The sequence below is a fragment of the Scyliorhinus canicula genome, chromosome 14, assembly GCF_902713615.1.
Source record: "Scyliorhinus canicula chromosome 14, sScyCan1.1, whole genome shotgun sequence".
NCBI lineage: Eukaryota > Metazoa > Chordata > Chondrichthyes > Carcharhiniformes > Scyliorhinidae > Scyliorhinus > Scyliorhinus canicula.
The window spans coordinates 160,258,553-160,272,730 of record NC_052159.1 but is presented as its reverse complement, the minus strand read 5'-3'; the positions used below and the strand labels follow the sequence as shown (position 1 = coordinate 160,272,730).

Below are 14,178 nucleotides of genomic sequence, written 5' to 3'. Positions count from 1 at the left end.
CAGGACAGAGAATTCCAGAGATTCTCCACCCTCTGGGACAAAGAATTCCAGAGATTCCCCTCCCTCCGGGATGGAGAATTCCAAAGATTCCCCACCCTCCAGTACAGTGAATTCCAGAGATTCCCCTCCCTCCGGGACAGAGAATTCCAGAGATTCCCCTCCCTCCGGGATGGAGAATTCCAGAGATTCCTCTCCCTCCGGGACAGAGAATTCCAGAGAATCCCCATCATCCGGGACAGAGAATTCCAGAGATTCCCCACCCTCCGCGACAGAGAATTCCAGAGATTCCTCATCCTCCGGGACAGAGAATTCCATAGATTCCCCACCCTCTGGACAGAATTCCAGACATTCCCCACCCTCCGGACAGAATTCCAGACTTTCCCCACCCTCCGGGACAGAGAATTCCAGAGTTCCCCATCCTCCGGGATGGAGAATTCCAGAGATTCCCAATCCTCCGGGACAGAGTATTCCAGAGATTCACCTCCATCCGGACAGATTTCCAGAGATTCCCCACCCTCCAGGACAGAGAATTCCAGAGATTCCCCACTCTCCAGGACGTGAAGTCCAGACATTCCCCACCCTCCGGGACAGAGAATTCCGGAGATTCCCCACCCTCCAGGACAGAGAATTCTAGAGATTCCCCACCCTCCGGGACAGAGAATTCCAGACATTCCCCACCCTCCGGAACGGAGAATTCCAGAGATTCCCCACCCTCCGGAACAGAGAATTCCAGAGATTCCCCACCCTCCAGGACAGAGAATTCCAGAGATTCCCCTCCCTCCGTGATGGAGAATTCCAAAGTTTCCCCACCCTCCAGGACAGTGAATTTTAGAGATTCCCCACCCTCCGGGACATAGAAATCCAGACATTCCCCTCCCTCCGGGATGGAGAATTCCAAAGGTTCCCCACCCTCCAGGACAGTGAATTCCAGTGATTCCCCGCCCTCCGGGATGGAGAATTCCAGAGATTCCGCACCCTCCAGGACAGAGAATTCCCGAGATTCACCTACCTCCGGGGCAGAGAATTCCAGAGATTCTCCACCCTCCGGAACAGAGAATTCCAAACATTCCCCTCCCTCCAGGAAAGTGAATTCCAGAGATTCCCCATCCTCCGGTACAGAGAACTCTGGAAATTCACCACCCTCCGGGACAGGGAATTCCAGAGATTCCCCACACTCCGGGACAGAGAATTCCAGACATTCCCCACCCTCCGGAACGGAGAATCCCAGAGATTCCCCACCCTCCAGGACAGTGAATTCCAGAGATTCCTCTCCCTCCGGACACAGAATTGCAGAGATTCCCCTCCCTCCGGGACAGTGAATTCCAGATATTCCCCTCACTCCGTGACAGAGAATTCCAGAGATTCACCTACCTCCGGGGCAGAGAATTCCATAGATTCCCCACCCTCTGGACAGAATTCCAGACATTCCCCACCCTCCGGAACGGAGAATTCCAGAGATTCCCCACGCTCCAGGACAGAGAATTCCAGACATTCCCCACCCTCCGGAACGGAGAATTGCGGAGATTCCACACTCTCCAGGACAGTGAATTCCAGAGATTCCCCGCCCTCCGGGACAGAGAATTTCAGAGATTCTCCACCCTCCGGAACATAGAATTCCAAACATTCCCCTCCCTCCAGGACAGTGAATTCCAGAGATTCCCCATCCTCCGGTACAGAGAACTCTGGAAATTCACCACACTCCGTATTACTTGATCCCTTGTGATTGAGATTTTTGTAAATTCCACCGTGTTATTTGAAATCAGCCCATCTGATATCTTCGGATAATTTGCAATGTTTTCCACAGTGAAGACTGATGTGAAAAATAGCTTTGTTTTTTTACAGTTGTTTGCAACTCTGGATTTTCTCTGTGCTGCATATTTTTGTTTAAGCTTCCTGCCCCGGCCTGTCACACTAATAGTCAAGATCCCACTCAATATCCTGTGCCACTGCTACCTTTACATCCCTGATTTTCTAAACCTTCCATTCTTGGAACCCTCTCCCTCCTAGTTAGGACTCTTGTATGAGTCCTTGGTGCAATATAATGATCATATTATCTGCCCTACCTGTTGTTTTCTGTTGACACTCGGATTAGTTACTAACGTGCTCTCCTACCTTTAGATTTGACTGTCTAATTTTCCAAACAACGGAAGTCTCACCCCCCCCCCCCCCCCCCCCCCCCACTCTTTATTTTGAAGCCCTCTCTACTTCCCCAGTTATGGGATTTGCAAAAGGATCCCAGCACAGTTCGATGTCGGCCGTTCCAATGGTATGGCCCCCACTTTCCCCAACACTGATGTCAATGCCCCATGAACCGATACCCATTTCTCCCACATCATCTTTGAGCCATGTAATCATCTCTCTAATTTTACCTACTCTGTCAATTCATACGTGACTAAGGTAATAATCCAATGATTATAACCTTGGAAATTCTGTACTTTAATTCAGTGCCTAACTCCTCAAACTGCCAACACAGAACCTCCTTTCTTATTCTACGTTTGTCGTTGGTGCCTACATGGAGCATGACCACTGGATCTGCCCCCCTCACAATGCAAGTCTTGATCCTCAAAGATTTATGTTTCATTCTTACATCATAGTTTTCCAGCTACCTTCTTGCAACAGCCCAATCTATCTTTCTTTGCATGTGAAACATTTTCATTTAGCTTTGATCTCATACAGATCTATTATAGTATTATTCATTATTCCCAAGTAAGACATAGGCTGCTGTTGTTCTGTGGTGTGAGGGTGCAATGCAGAGAAAGATTTGAAACCATCTATTATAACCTGCCAGAAAGCCTCTCTTGGGAACTTTACTGGGATGGAAGTGCTATTGGTGAGTTAGTAAGACATTTTGGTCTGTTGGATTGCATTCGACAAAAATGGATCGCTAACTATTACAGTTACACTACTTTCTGAGTAAGTATTTAAATTTTAAAATACTGATTCTGGACAATTGATAAAGAGTTTCAATGGAAAGACACTGTAGTGTCTGTTTCCCAACAAGTGCTGGTAAATCTCCATTGATTTCAGAGTAACAGCAGGAGGGGGTAGAGGGCTTTGTTTGCTGAAGCACCTTAGTTGGCCATGTGACTGGGAGTGAATTTGTCAAATCATCAAACTTTATCAGTTATATAGAAGTAAAACCTCTGTACAAATGGGAGGGAGTGCTTTAAAAATGTTGACACTAAAAGTGTTAAGGTAACAGATGTGTGGAGAGCAAAATATTATTATTACATCATTATCCATTAATTCTGCAAACTACTAAAGTCCAGAGTTTAAACGCAAGCTCCCACTAACTTGGAAATAGATGCAGCCACATCTCAACGAGCATATGGATCATTCCCCAACACACATGAACCCTATTATTTTCACCCTAGGGAATACTAAGAATAGACAGATTATTGAGTTGTTAAACAAACAAGTTGAAATTAAAAAGGTCAACATGAAAAAGAACATAAAGGAGCCAGTTCCCCCAAGAATTCAACCAAAAGGAGCATCTCAGAGTAGCAAAGCAATATATAATTACACTCAATCTTATTTCTGCACAGTTGATTGGTGTGAACATTAACCTGATAATATCAAGCTAAACTGTATTACTGAAAGAGAAGTCTGGAGTTTATTCTTCTCCCTCCACTCTCTGCAGAAGGAATGTATATTTAATATTACTCTTATTGCTCAATCGTACTTAGACGTTTCTGGGCTTCACAATCATTTTCTCCATTTTCTTTGCGCAAAAACGAATGTCACCGGATTAGAGCTCAGAGAAGCATTTCACAGCATTATTGAACAAACGAAAATAATGCAGGGAAAGTGGGCAGTGCAGTAAATCACAGGGAGAATTCAGAAAGGATATTGTGGGTGGAATTATCATTGTGTACCATTGCTCTTATCACATGTAAAACATTTTAATACTGGAATTGGTTTTGCATTTCTGAAATAGATTATCATTTGCCTTAATTGTAGAGAAATAATTCATGAAAGTTAAATGATGCAATAAAATGCAATGATAGAATTTTTAGTGGACTAGTAAAGAGGCACCTGTTCTGCAGTGTCAAAACTAGAGTACTTTAACTTGATGATATCACAAAAATGCTTTAATGTAATAAGGCTGCTTTTTTACAATATAAAGAAAGGTTAACCAACTGAAAAAAATCAATTAGTATTCATAATATCCATAATCAAACATATTCTCCGCTGGCTGAGATCGCTCCTTTCGAGAGGATCCCTAACTATGAGATCATTAATTATTCCTGTTTCATTGCACTGGACCAGATCTAGGATCGCTTGCTCCCTTGTAGGTTCCATTACATACTGCTCAAGAAAACTATCGCGGATACATTCTTTAAACTCCTCCTCAAAGCTGCCCTGACCGACCTGGTTTGACCAATCGACATGTAGATTAAAATCCCCCATGATAATTGCCGTACCATTTTTATATGCATCAGTTATTTCTTTGTTTATTGCCCATCCCACCGTGATGTTATTATTTGGTGGCCTATAGACTACGTCTATCAGTGACCTTTTCTCCTTACTATTTCTAATTTCCACCCAAATGGATTCAAACATTTTCTCCATAGAACCTAAATCATCTCTCACTACCGCCCTGATGTCATGCTTAAATATCAGAGCTACACCACCTCCCTTATCTTCTTGTCGGTCCTTCCGAATAGTCTGATACCCCTGGGTATTTAACTCCCAGTCATGACCATCCTGCAACCATGTCTCTGTGGTGGCCACTAAATCAGACTCATTCGTGATGATTTGTGCTGTCAACTCATTTACCTTGTTTTGAATGGTACGAGCATTCAGGTGAAAGCTAGTTTTAATACCTTCTTCTTGAATCCTAACACCTTCACGGAGGCCCTAAATTCCCCGTTAGCACAATACATCCATTTCAATGTGGACTGAGCCCACCAAGATGCCCGGGCAGTGGGGTTCACTGCTATCACCAATATGGCCCCGGCCCCATGGGCGATTGACAGGGTGCATGCCCCTCTATGACAGGGTGCATGCCCCTCTATGACAGGGTGCATGCCCCTCTATGACAGGGCGCATGCCCCTCTATGACAGGGTGCATGCCCCTCTATGACAGGGTGCATGCCCCTCTATGACAGGGTGCATGCCCCTCTATGACAGGGTGCATGCCCCTCTATGACAGGGTGCATGCCCCTCTATGAGCACCTGCAGTTGACAGGCCAATCTACACAAACCGAAAGTGGTTCCACTCGACATACATGCAGCTGTGACCATCAGCTGCGTATCATGCACATCTGCGCCCGATACCCGGGCACACTCACCACCTGCCGATACCCACCCACCCCCACCCCCTCGGCAATCCCCTTTGTGATACATGCCTGCGGTGCTACATGCTGGGGGCACTGGGTTGACAGTGACACCGGGTCTGGTCCATGGGATGGAGGATGATAACAACCCGCTCTGTGACGAGCTCTGGTGCTCTACATCGTTTGACAATGTCTGACTCCTGCCCATGTCAGCTCTGTCCATCGTCCAACTGGATGATCCCTTCATGCGAGCTGGCCATTTCATCACACAGTCCCATCGAATCCCTGGGGATGTGGAGGTCTGGGGGGGGTGTTGGTGGTGGTGGTGCACCAGAGCGGTGAGCACTGGCTGAACTATGGCCCTGAGCCCAGCCAACACCCAATGTCCTCCCATTGTCCCCACCCCATCCTCCATGCCTACTAACTGGCCAACCCAGACCACCCCACTCCTCACACCCGTCTGACAGAGCACCGAGGCAGGTTGTGACATTGTGAATGTTTAATGTGAACAAATATAAGCAGAATCATGCCCTGGTCCCTATCACTAAACTGTGCCCTGCCCCCGTGCCAATCTAACTGGTGTTTAATTTTCTGACCTCACACGATGTCTAGGTGGTTCCCCAGACAGTACAGCATCAGTGGAGGCGGCCTGCTGTGACTCCCGCCCTGAGACCTGAGTTCCCATTGACAGCCGCCTTCTCAGGCGACCGGGCCTGCAGTCCGAGCTGCTGCGGTTATCCGGCTCCTCCTCTGTGGATGTCACCGGCATGGGTCCCTTCACCTCTTCCTCCATCAGGCAGGCTCCCTGGCCACCCGGCACTGCCAGTCCTGGAGGCCCGCGCTCGTCCTGGCTAGGGTCTGCATGCTTGTGGCAATGGAGCACAGGGAGTGGATTATCTCAGTCTGGGACTGCGCCACAACTCACTGCGACTGTACCACCTTCTGGGTCTGTATCACATCAGCCAGTGACTGCGCATTCTCCCTCTGGGACTAGGCTTTATGTTCTGTGTTGTGGCCACAGTACAGATGCACACAGAACATCTAGTTCTTTGAATAGTAAGATAGTTTATGAACAAAATGAACATGTAGACACACAACTAACGAACTTTAATATAAACCATAACGAATAAGTGAATTCTCCTGGAGCTACTTCTAGCTGCACGATAGCACATTGATTAGCACTGTTGCTTCACAGCTCCAGGGTCGCAAGTTCGATTCCCGGCTTGGGTCACTGTCTGTGCGGAGTCTGCACATCCTCCCCGTGTGTGCGTGGGTTTCCTCCGGGTGCTCCGGTTTCCTCCCACAGTCCAAAGATGTGCACGTTAGGTGGATTGGCCAGGCTAAACTGGCCACGCCTGCACAAAATGCCCCAGAATGCTGATCCATAGCCAAAACCCTCGCCCCAATGCCTCCACCTCGGACACCACCCGTGCTGTGTTGGCCTGGGTGGGACGCATGGTCAGCAGCATCTGCTGCTCCTGCACGTGGTTGGACCCATCCACCCCCACCTGTGCCAGGTGTTGGATGCTCGCCGAAAAGCCCTCATGTAGTCCCTGGCTCAGTGACTGCATTTCCACAATGAAATGAAATGAAATGAAATGAAAATCGCTTATTGTCACGAGTAGGCTTCAATGAAGTTACTGTGAAAAGCCCCTAGTCGCCACATTCCGGCGCCTGTCCGGGGAGGCTGGTACGGGAATCAAACCGTGCTGCTGGCCTGCTTGGTCTGCTTTAAAAGCCAACGATTTAGCTCAGTGAGCTAAACCAGCAATCGATGGGACTGTCCATTCTAGAGGCCCGAGACCCATCTGGACGGCAGCAAGTCCCTGGGATCGGTCTGCCCTCTGACTGTCCCCCCCCCTCGGGAGTTCCTCCCTCCACCTGCTGTAACGGAGCAGTTGTGTGGTGAGCTCTAGATAGTGTCCCAGGAGCCTCTTCACTCAAGTGCCAGCCGAGGTGAGTGTCTCTGGGATGGTGCAGGGTGTTGGAGAAGATGTGACGGGCGACCCATGTCGGAGTGTCCTGGGTCTCAGCCATATTCGTCCCCTCTGTGTCGGTGTCGTCAACGCTGATCGGCGCATGGACGGTTTCTGGTTGTGGCAGTGGCTGGTGGGGTGGTGGGCGTGGTGTGTGTGTGGGGGTGAGGGTGGTGTGGGGGTGAGGGTGGTGTGGGGGTGAGGGTGGTGTGGGGGTGAGGGTGGTGTGGGGGTGAGGGTGAGGGTGGCGGTGGGGGTGGGGGTGGTGTGGGGGTGATGGTGGTGTGGGGGTGAGGGTGGTGTGGGGGTAAGGGTGGTGTGGGGGTGGGGGTGGGGGTGAGGGTGAGGGTGGAGGTGGCGGTGGAGAAATGCGGAACCGCGCATGCGCGGGTTCTGTCAATGGTGTGATGACGTCACCCGCGCATGCGCGGTTCCGCATTTCTCCACCGCCGCCCGACAGGATGTGGCGGCTTGATCTTGTCGGGCGGCGGAGGGGAAATAGTGCGTCCCTTTTGGACGCAGGCCCGACGATCGGTGGGCACCGATCGTGGGCCTGTCCCCTCCTGAGCACAACGGTGGTGCTCCCGCCCCAAACGAGCATCCAGCGCCCGTTTTTACGATGGCAGCGAGCAGGTGTGTTTGCTGCCGTGAAAAAACGGGCGTAAAGGCCCGGCCGCTCGGCCCATCGGCCGCGGAGAATCGCCGCTCGCCGTAAAAAACGGCGAGCGGCGATTCGTGACGTGGGTCGGGCGAGGGGGGGGGGGGAGAATAGCGGGAGGGCGTGAAAAATGTCGGGAGGTCCTCCCGCTATTCTCCCAACCGGCGTGGGGGGGCGGAGAATTGCGCCCTATGTATCTATGTATCTATGCCTCTCCTCATATGACAGTCCCGTCATCCCAGGAATCAGCCTGGTAAACCTTCGCTGCTCTCCCTCCACAGCAAGAACATCCTTCCTCAGATAAGGACACCAAAACTGCACACAATACTCCAGGCCTCACTAGTGCGCAAGACAGTTGCAGTAAAACATCCCAATTCCTATACTCGAATCCATTTGAAAACATACCATTTGCCTTCTTTACTGCCTGCTGTGCCTGCGTGCTTGCCTTCAGCGACTGATGCAGGAGGCCAAGGTCTCACTGAGTGTCCACCTCTCTCCATTTACGCCCATTCAAGTCTAATAATCCTATGGTGAGTAACTCACCTCCTGAGCCTCCCCCAAAGCCTGTCCACCATCTACAAGGCACAAGTCAGGAGTGCGATGGAATATTCCCCACTGGCCTGGATGAGTGCAGCTCCAACAACACTCAAGAAGCTCAACACCATCCAGGACAAAGCAGCCCCGCTTGATTGCTCCTCCTTCCACAAACATTCAAACCCTCCACCACCGATGAACAGTGGCAGCCGTGTGTACCATCTACAAGATGCACTGCAGTATCTCACCAAGGTTCCTTAGACAGCACCTTCCAAACCCATGATCACTACCATCTAGAAGGACAAGAGCAGCAGATGCCTGGGAACCCACGACCTGGACGTTCCGCTCCAAGTCACTAACCACCCTGACTTGGAAATATATCGGCCGTTCCTTCAGTGTCAAAATCATGGAACTCCCTCCCTTACAGCACAGTGGGTATACCTACACCTCAGGGACTGCAGCGGTTCAACTCACCACCACCTTCTGAAGGGCAACTAGGGATGGGCAATAAATGCTGGGCTAACCAGCGACGCCCACATCCCATAAATACATTTAAAAAAAAACATTCCAGAGTCCAAAGTTTTTTGGGAAATGATCACCAATGGATCTACTATTTCTAGGGCCTCTTTCTGAAGTATTCTGGGATGAAGATTATCCATCCCTGGAGATTTACCTGCCTTCAATCCATTAATTTCCCCAAAACCATTTCTTTACTAATACTAATTTCCTTCAGCTCCTCACTCAAACTTGTTTTTCTCAGAACTTTGGTACATTATTAATGTCTTCCTTCATGAAGATAGAAGCAAAGTATGAATTTAGTTCCTCAACTATTTCCTTGTTCCCTGTTATGAATTCCCCCGTTTCTGACTGTGAAGGTTCTACATACCTACAGAAACATTTACAGTCAGTCTGGTTAACACAAAGAAAGAATGTAAGAAAATACAAGATAACATTAATAACATGCAGAATAGGCATGTAATTGGCAAGTAAATTTCAATATAGATGAATGTGAGGGGGGGCTGGTTTGGCACAGTGGGCTAAATAGCTGGCTTGTAATGCAGGACAAGGCAACAGCATGGTTCAATTCCCGTACCAGCCTCCCCCAACAGGCGCCAGAATGTGGCGACTAGGGGCTTTTCACAGTAACTTCATTGAAGCCTACTTGTGACAATAGCTATTATTATAGATGAATGTGAGATGGTGTATTTCAGTCAGAAGGATAAAGAAGCCACAAATATAGAGCACAATAAGATTCTGAAAGACAGAGCAGTAAAGGGACATGTTTAGAAGTGCATATAAATACTAAAACCATAAAAGTGAACTCACCGATGGATTTATTTCTGGAGTGATGGGAGTAAAACACAGATTAGTTACGTTAAACTTGCACAGAACTTTGATTCAGGCCACACTTTGCGTACTGTGCACGCTCTGGTAACCTCCATATAAAAAGGATACAAAGACATTGAAAAAAAAGTTCACAATGCGATTCCAGAATTGAGAGCATATACTGTCCTGCAATGAGGAGAACACCAAGGGGGTAACCTGATAGAGATCTTTATGGTAATGCCAGGTTTGATGGGACAGATGTACAGAAAACTTTTGCACCAGACTCACACTCGAATCACAAGCATAAGACACTCACTAGTAAATCCAATTGGGATTTTTAAAAAAATTTAGAGTACCCAATTCTTGTTTCCCAATTAAGGGGCAATTTAGCGTGGCTACCCTGCATATCTTTGGGTTGTGGGGGTGAAACACAGGGAGACATGGGGAGAATGTGCAAACCACACGAACAGTGACCCGGGGCCGGGATTTAATCTGGGTCCTCGGCACCGTGATGCAGCAGCGCTAACCACTATGCCACCGTGCCGCCCACCAATAGGGAATTTAATAGAAACATTATCCAAAGAGTCGAAAGAATGTGGAACTCACTGTTGAACATAGAACATGAACATAGAACAGTACAGCACAGAACAGGCCCTTCGGCCCTCGATGTTGTGCCGAGCAATGATCACCCTACTCAAACCCATGTATCCACCCTAGACCCGTAACCCAACAACCCCCCCATTAACCTTACTTTTTAGGACACTACGGGCAATTTATCATGGCCAATCCACCTAACCCGCACATCTTTGGACTGTGGGAGGAAACCGGAGCACCCGGAGGAAACCCACGCACACACGGGGAGGACGTGCAGACTCCGCACAGACAGTGACCCAGCCGGGAATCGAACCTGGGACCCTGGAGCTGTGAAGCATTTATGCTAACCACCATGCTACCGTGCTGCCCTAAACACTTGAGGTGAGTAGTCTCACTGCATTTCAGGGATGTTTGGCAATTCCAAGAAAGGAATGAAGGATATGGTGATTCATTGAGGTGAAGTAGACTGGGAGGAAGCTTGTGTGGAGCATCAATGCTGGTACGGACCAGTTGGGCTGAATGGTCTGTTTCTGTGCTGCAGATTTTATCTAACTCAATGTAAGCATTAAATACATTTTAAGGTTACACTGTAATATGCTACCTCAAGTCACTCCCAGGTAATGCCATCCTGGTCTTCAATTAAAGACTTAGAATCAATCTGAGAATAGTTTGAGCACAGAATTGGCCATTGGTCCTGGTGTGTCGAAGCTGGTTCTTTGCAAGAATAACTTTTCCAAACTTTTCTCCCGAGCCCTGTATCTTTCCTCCTTTTTCTTCTTGATAATTCCCAGTTAGAAATTCTATTTAAAGTGGAAATATATTTACCAGAATGGCAAATCTTGGGGTTATTTCCATGAATGAAGAGGATTGAGCTGCTGTCCTTTCCTGGGAATAAACAAAGAACAAAGAAAAGTACAGCAGAGGAACAGGCCCTTCGGCCCTCCAAGCCTGCGCTGACCATGCTGCCCGTCAAAACTAAAATCTTCTGCACTTCCGGGGTCCGTATCCCTCTATTCCCATCCCATTCATGTATTTGTCAAGAAGCCCCTTAAATGTCACTATCGTCCCTGCTTCCACCACCTCCTCCGGCAGCAAGTTCCAGGCACCCACTACCCTCTGTGTAAAAAACTTGCCTCGTACATCTCCTCTAAACATTGCCCCTCGCACCTTAAACCTATGCCCCCCAGTAATTGACCGCTCTACCCTGGGAAAAAGTCTCTGACTATCCACTCTGTCTATGCCCCTCATAATTTTGTAGACCTCTATCAGGTCGCCCCTCAACCTCCTTCGTTCCAGTGAGAACAAACCAAGTTTATTCAACCTCTCCTCATAGCTAATGCCCTCCATACCAGGCAAGATCCTGGTAAATCTCTTCTGCGTCCTCTCCAAAGCCTCCACCTCCTTCTGGTAGTGTGGCGACCAGAATTGAACCCTATACTCCAAGTGTGGCCTAACTAAGGTTCTATACAGCTGCAACGCAACTTGCCAATTTTTATACTCAATGCCCCAGCCAATGAAGGCAAGCATGCCGTACGCCTTCTTGACTACCTTCTCCACCTGTGTTGCCCCTTTCAGTGACCTGTGGACCAAGATCTCTCTGACTGTCAATACTCTTGAGGGTTCTACCATTCACTGTATATTCCCTACCTGTATTAGACCTTCCAGAATGCATTACCTCACATTTGTCCGGATTAAACTCCATCTGCCATCTCTCCGCGCAAGTCTCCAAATGATCTAAATCCTGCTGTATCCTCTAACTGTCCTCATCGCTATCCGCAATTCCACCAACCTTTGTGTTGGCCACAAACTTACTAATCAGACCAGTTACATTTTCCTCCAAATCATTGATATATACTACAAACAGCAAAAGTCCCAGCACTGATCCCTGCGGAACACCACTAGTCACAGCCCTCCAATCAGAAAAGCACCCTTCCATTGCTACTCTCTGCCTTCTATCACCTAGCCAGTTCTGTATCCATCTTGCCAGCTCACCTCTGATCCCGAGTGACTTCACCTTCTGTACCAGTCTTCCATGAGGGACCTTGTCAAAGGCCTTACTGAAGTCCATATAGACAACATCCACTGCCCTACCTGCATCAATCATCTTTGTGACCGCCTCGAAAAACTCAATCAAGTTAGTGAGACACGACCTCCCCTTCACAAAACCGTGCTGCCTCTCACTAATACGTCCATTTGCTTCCAAATGGGAGTAGATCCTGTCTCGAAGAATTATCTCCAGTAATTTCCCGACCAGTAACGTGAGGCTCACCGGCCTGTAGTTCCCTGGATTATCCTTGCTACCCTTCTTAAACAAAGGAACAACATTGGCTCTTCTCCAGTCCTCCGGGACATCACCTGAAGACAGTGAGGATGCAAAGCTTTCTGTAAAGGCCTCAGCAATTCCCTCTCTAGCTTCCTTCAGTATTCTGGGGTAGATCCCATCCGGCCCTGGGGACTTATCTACCTTAATATTTTTCAAGACGCACAACACCTCGTCTTTTTGGATCTCAATGTGACCCAGGCTATCTGCACACCCTTCTCCAGACTCAACATCCTCCAACATCTTTGGTGAATACTGATGCAAAGTATTCATTTAGTACCTCGTCCATTTCCTCTGGCTCCACACATAGACTCCCTTGCCTATCCTTCAGTGGGCCAACCCTTTCCCTGTCTACCCTCTTGCTTTATATGTACGTGTAAAAAGCCTTTGGATTTTCCTTAACCCTGTTTGCCAATGACTTTTCGTGACCCCTTTTAGCTCTCCTGACTCCTTGCTTAAGTTCCTTCCTACTTTCCTTATATTCCACACAGGCTTCGTCTGTTCCCAGCCTTCTAGCCCTGACAAATGCCTCCTTTTTTTTTTGACGAGACCTACATTATCCATCGTTATCCAAGGATCGTGAAATTTGCCGTATTTATCCTTCTTCCACACAGGACCATGTCGGTCCTGAATTCCTTTCAACTGACATTTGAAAGCCTCTCACATGTCAGATGTTGATTTACCCTCAAACATCCGCCCCCAATCTAGGTTATTCAGTTCCCGCCTAATATTGTTATAATTAGCCTTCCCCCAATTTAGAAGATTCACCCGAGGATCACTCTTATCCATGTCCACTCGCACTTTAAATGCTGAGAGAAACAAGAACAGGGAACGCTGAGTGACACAGGAACAGGGAACGCTGAGAGACACCAGGACAGGGAACGCTGAGAGACACCGGGACAGGGAACGCTGAGAGACACCAGGACAGGGAACGCTGAGAGACACCGGGACAGGGAACGCTGAGAGACACAGGAACAGGGAACGCTGAGAGACACAGGGACAGGGAACGCTGAGAGACACAGGGACAGGGAACGCTGAGTGATACAGGAACAGGGAACGCTGAGAGACACCAGGACAGGGAACACTGAGAGACACAGGGACAGGTAACGCTGAGTGACACAGGAACAGGGAACGCTGAGAGACACCAGGACAGGGAACACTGAGAGACACAGGGACAGTGAACGCTGAGAGACACCGGGACAGGGAACGCTGAGAAACACAGGGACAGGGAACGCTGAGAGACACCAGGACAGGGAACGCTGAGAGACACAGGGACAGGGAACCCTGAGAGACACAGGGACAGGGAACGCTGAGAGACACAGGGACAGGAACGCTGAGTGACACGGGGACAGGGAATGCTGAGAGACACAGGAACAGGGAACGCTGAGAGACACAGGGACAGGGAACGCTGAGAGACACAGGAACAGGGAACGCTGGGAGACACAGAGACAGGGAATGCTGAGAGACACAGAGACAGGGAACGCTGAGAGA

General features: G+C 48.7%; 1 long non-coding RNA gene across 2 annotated transcripts in view; it reads right to left on the bottom strand.

Moving 5' to 3' along the window:
* Positions 1–11,278, bottom strand: part of LOC119977860 — a 51,199-nt gene extending 39,921 nt beyond the window's left edge. The window contains exon 1 of one of the 2 annotated variants that reach the window (XR_005463299.1): positions 11,193–11,278. This is a non-coding gene — a long non-coding RNA (uncharacterized LOC119977860). The other variant, XR_005463300.1, reaches the window with a different exon arrangement.
* Between the last annotated feature and the right edge of the window lie 2,900 nt (positions 11,279–14,178).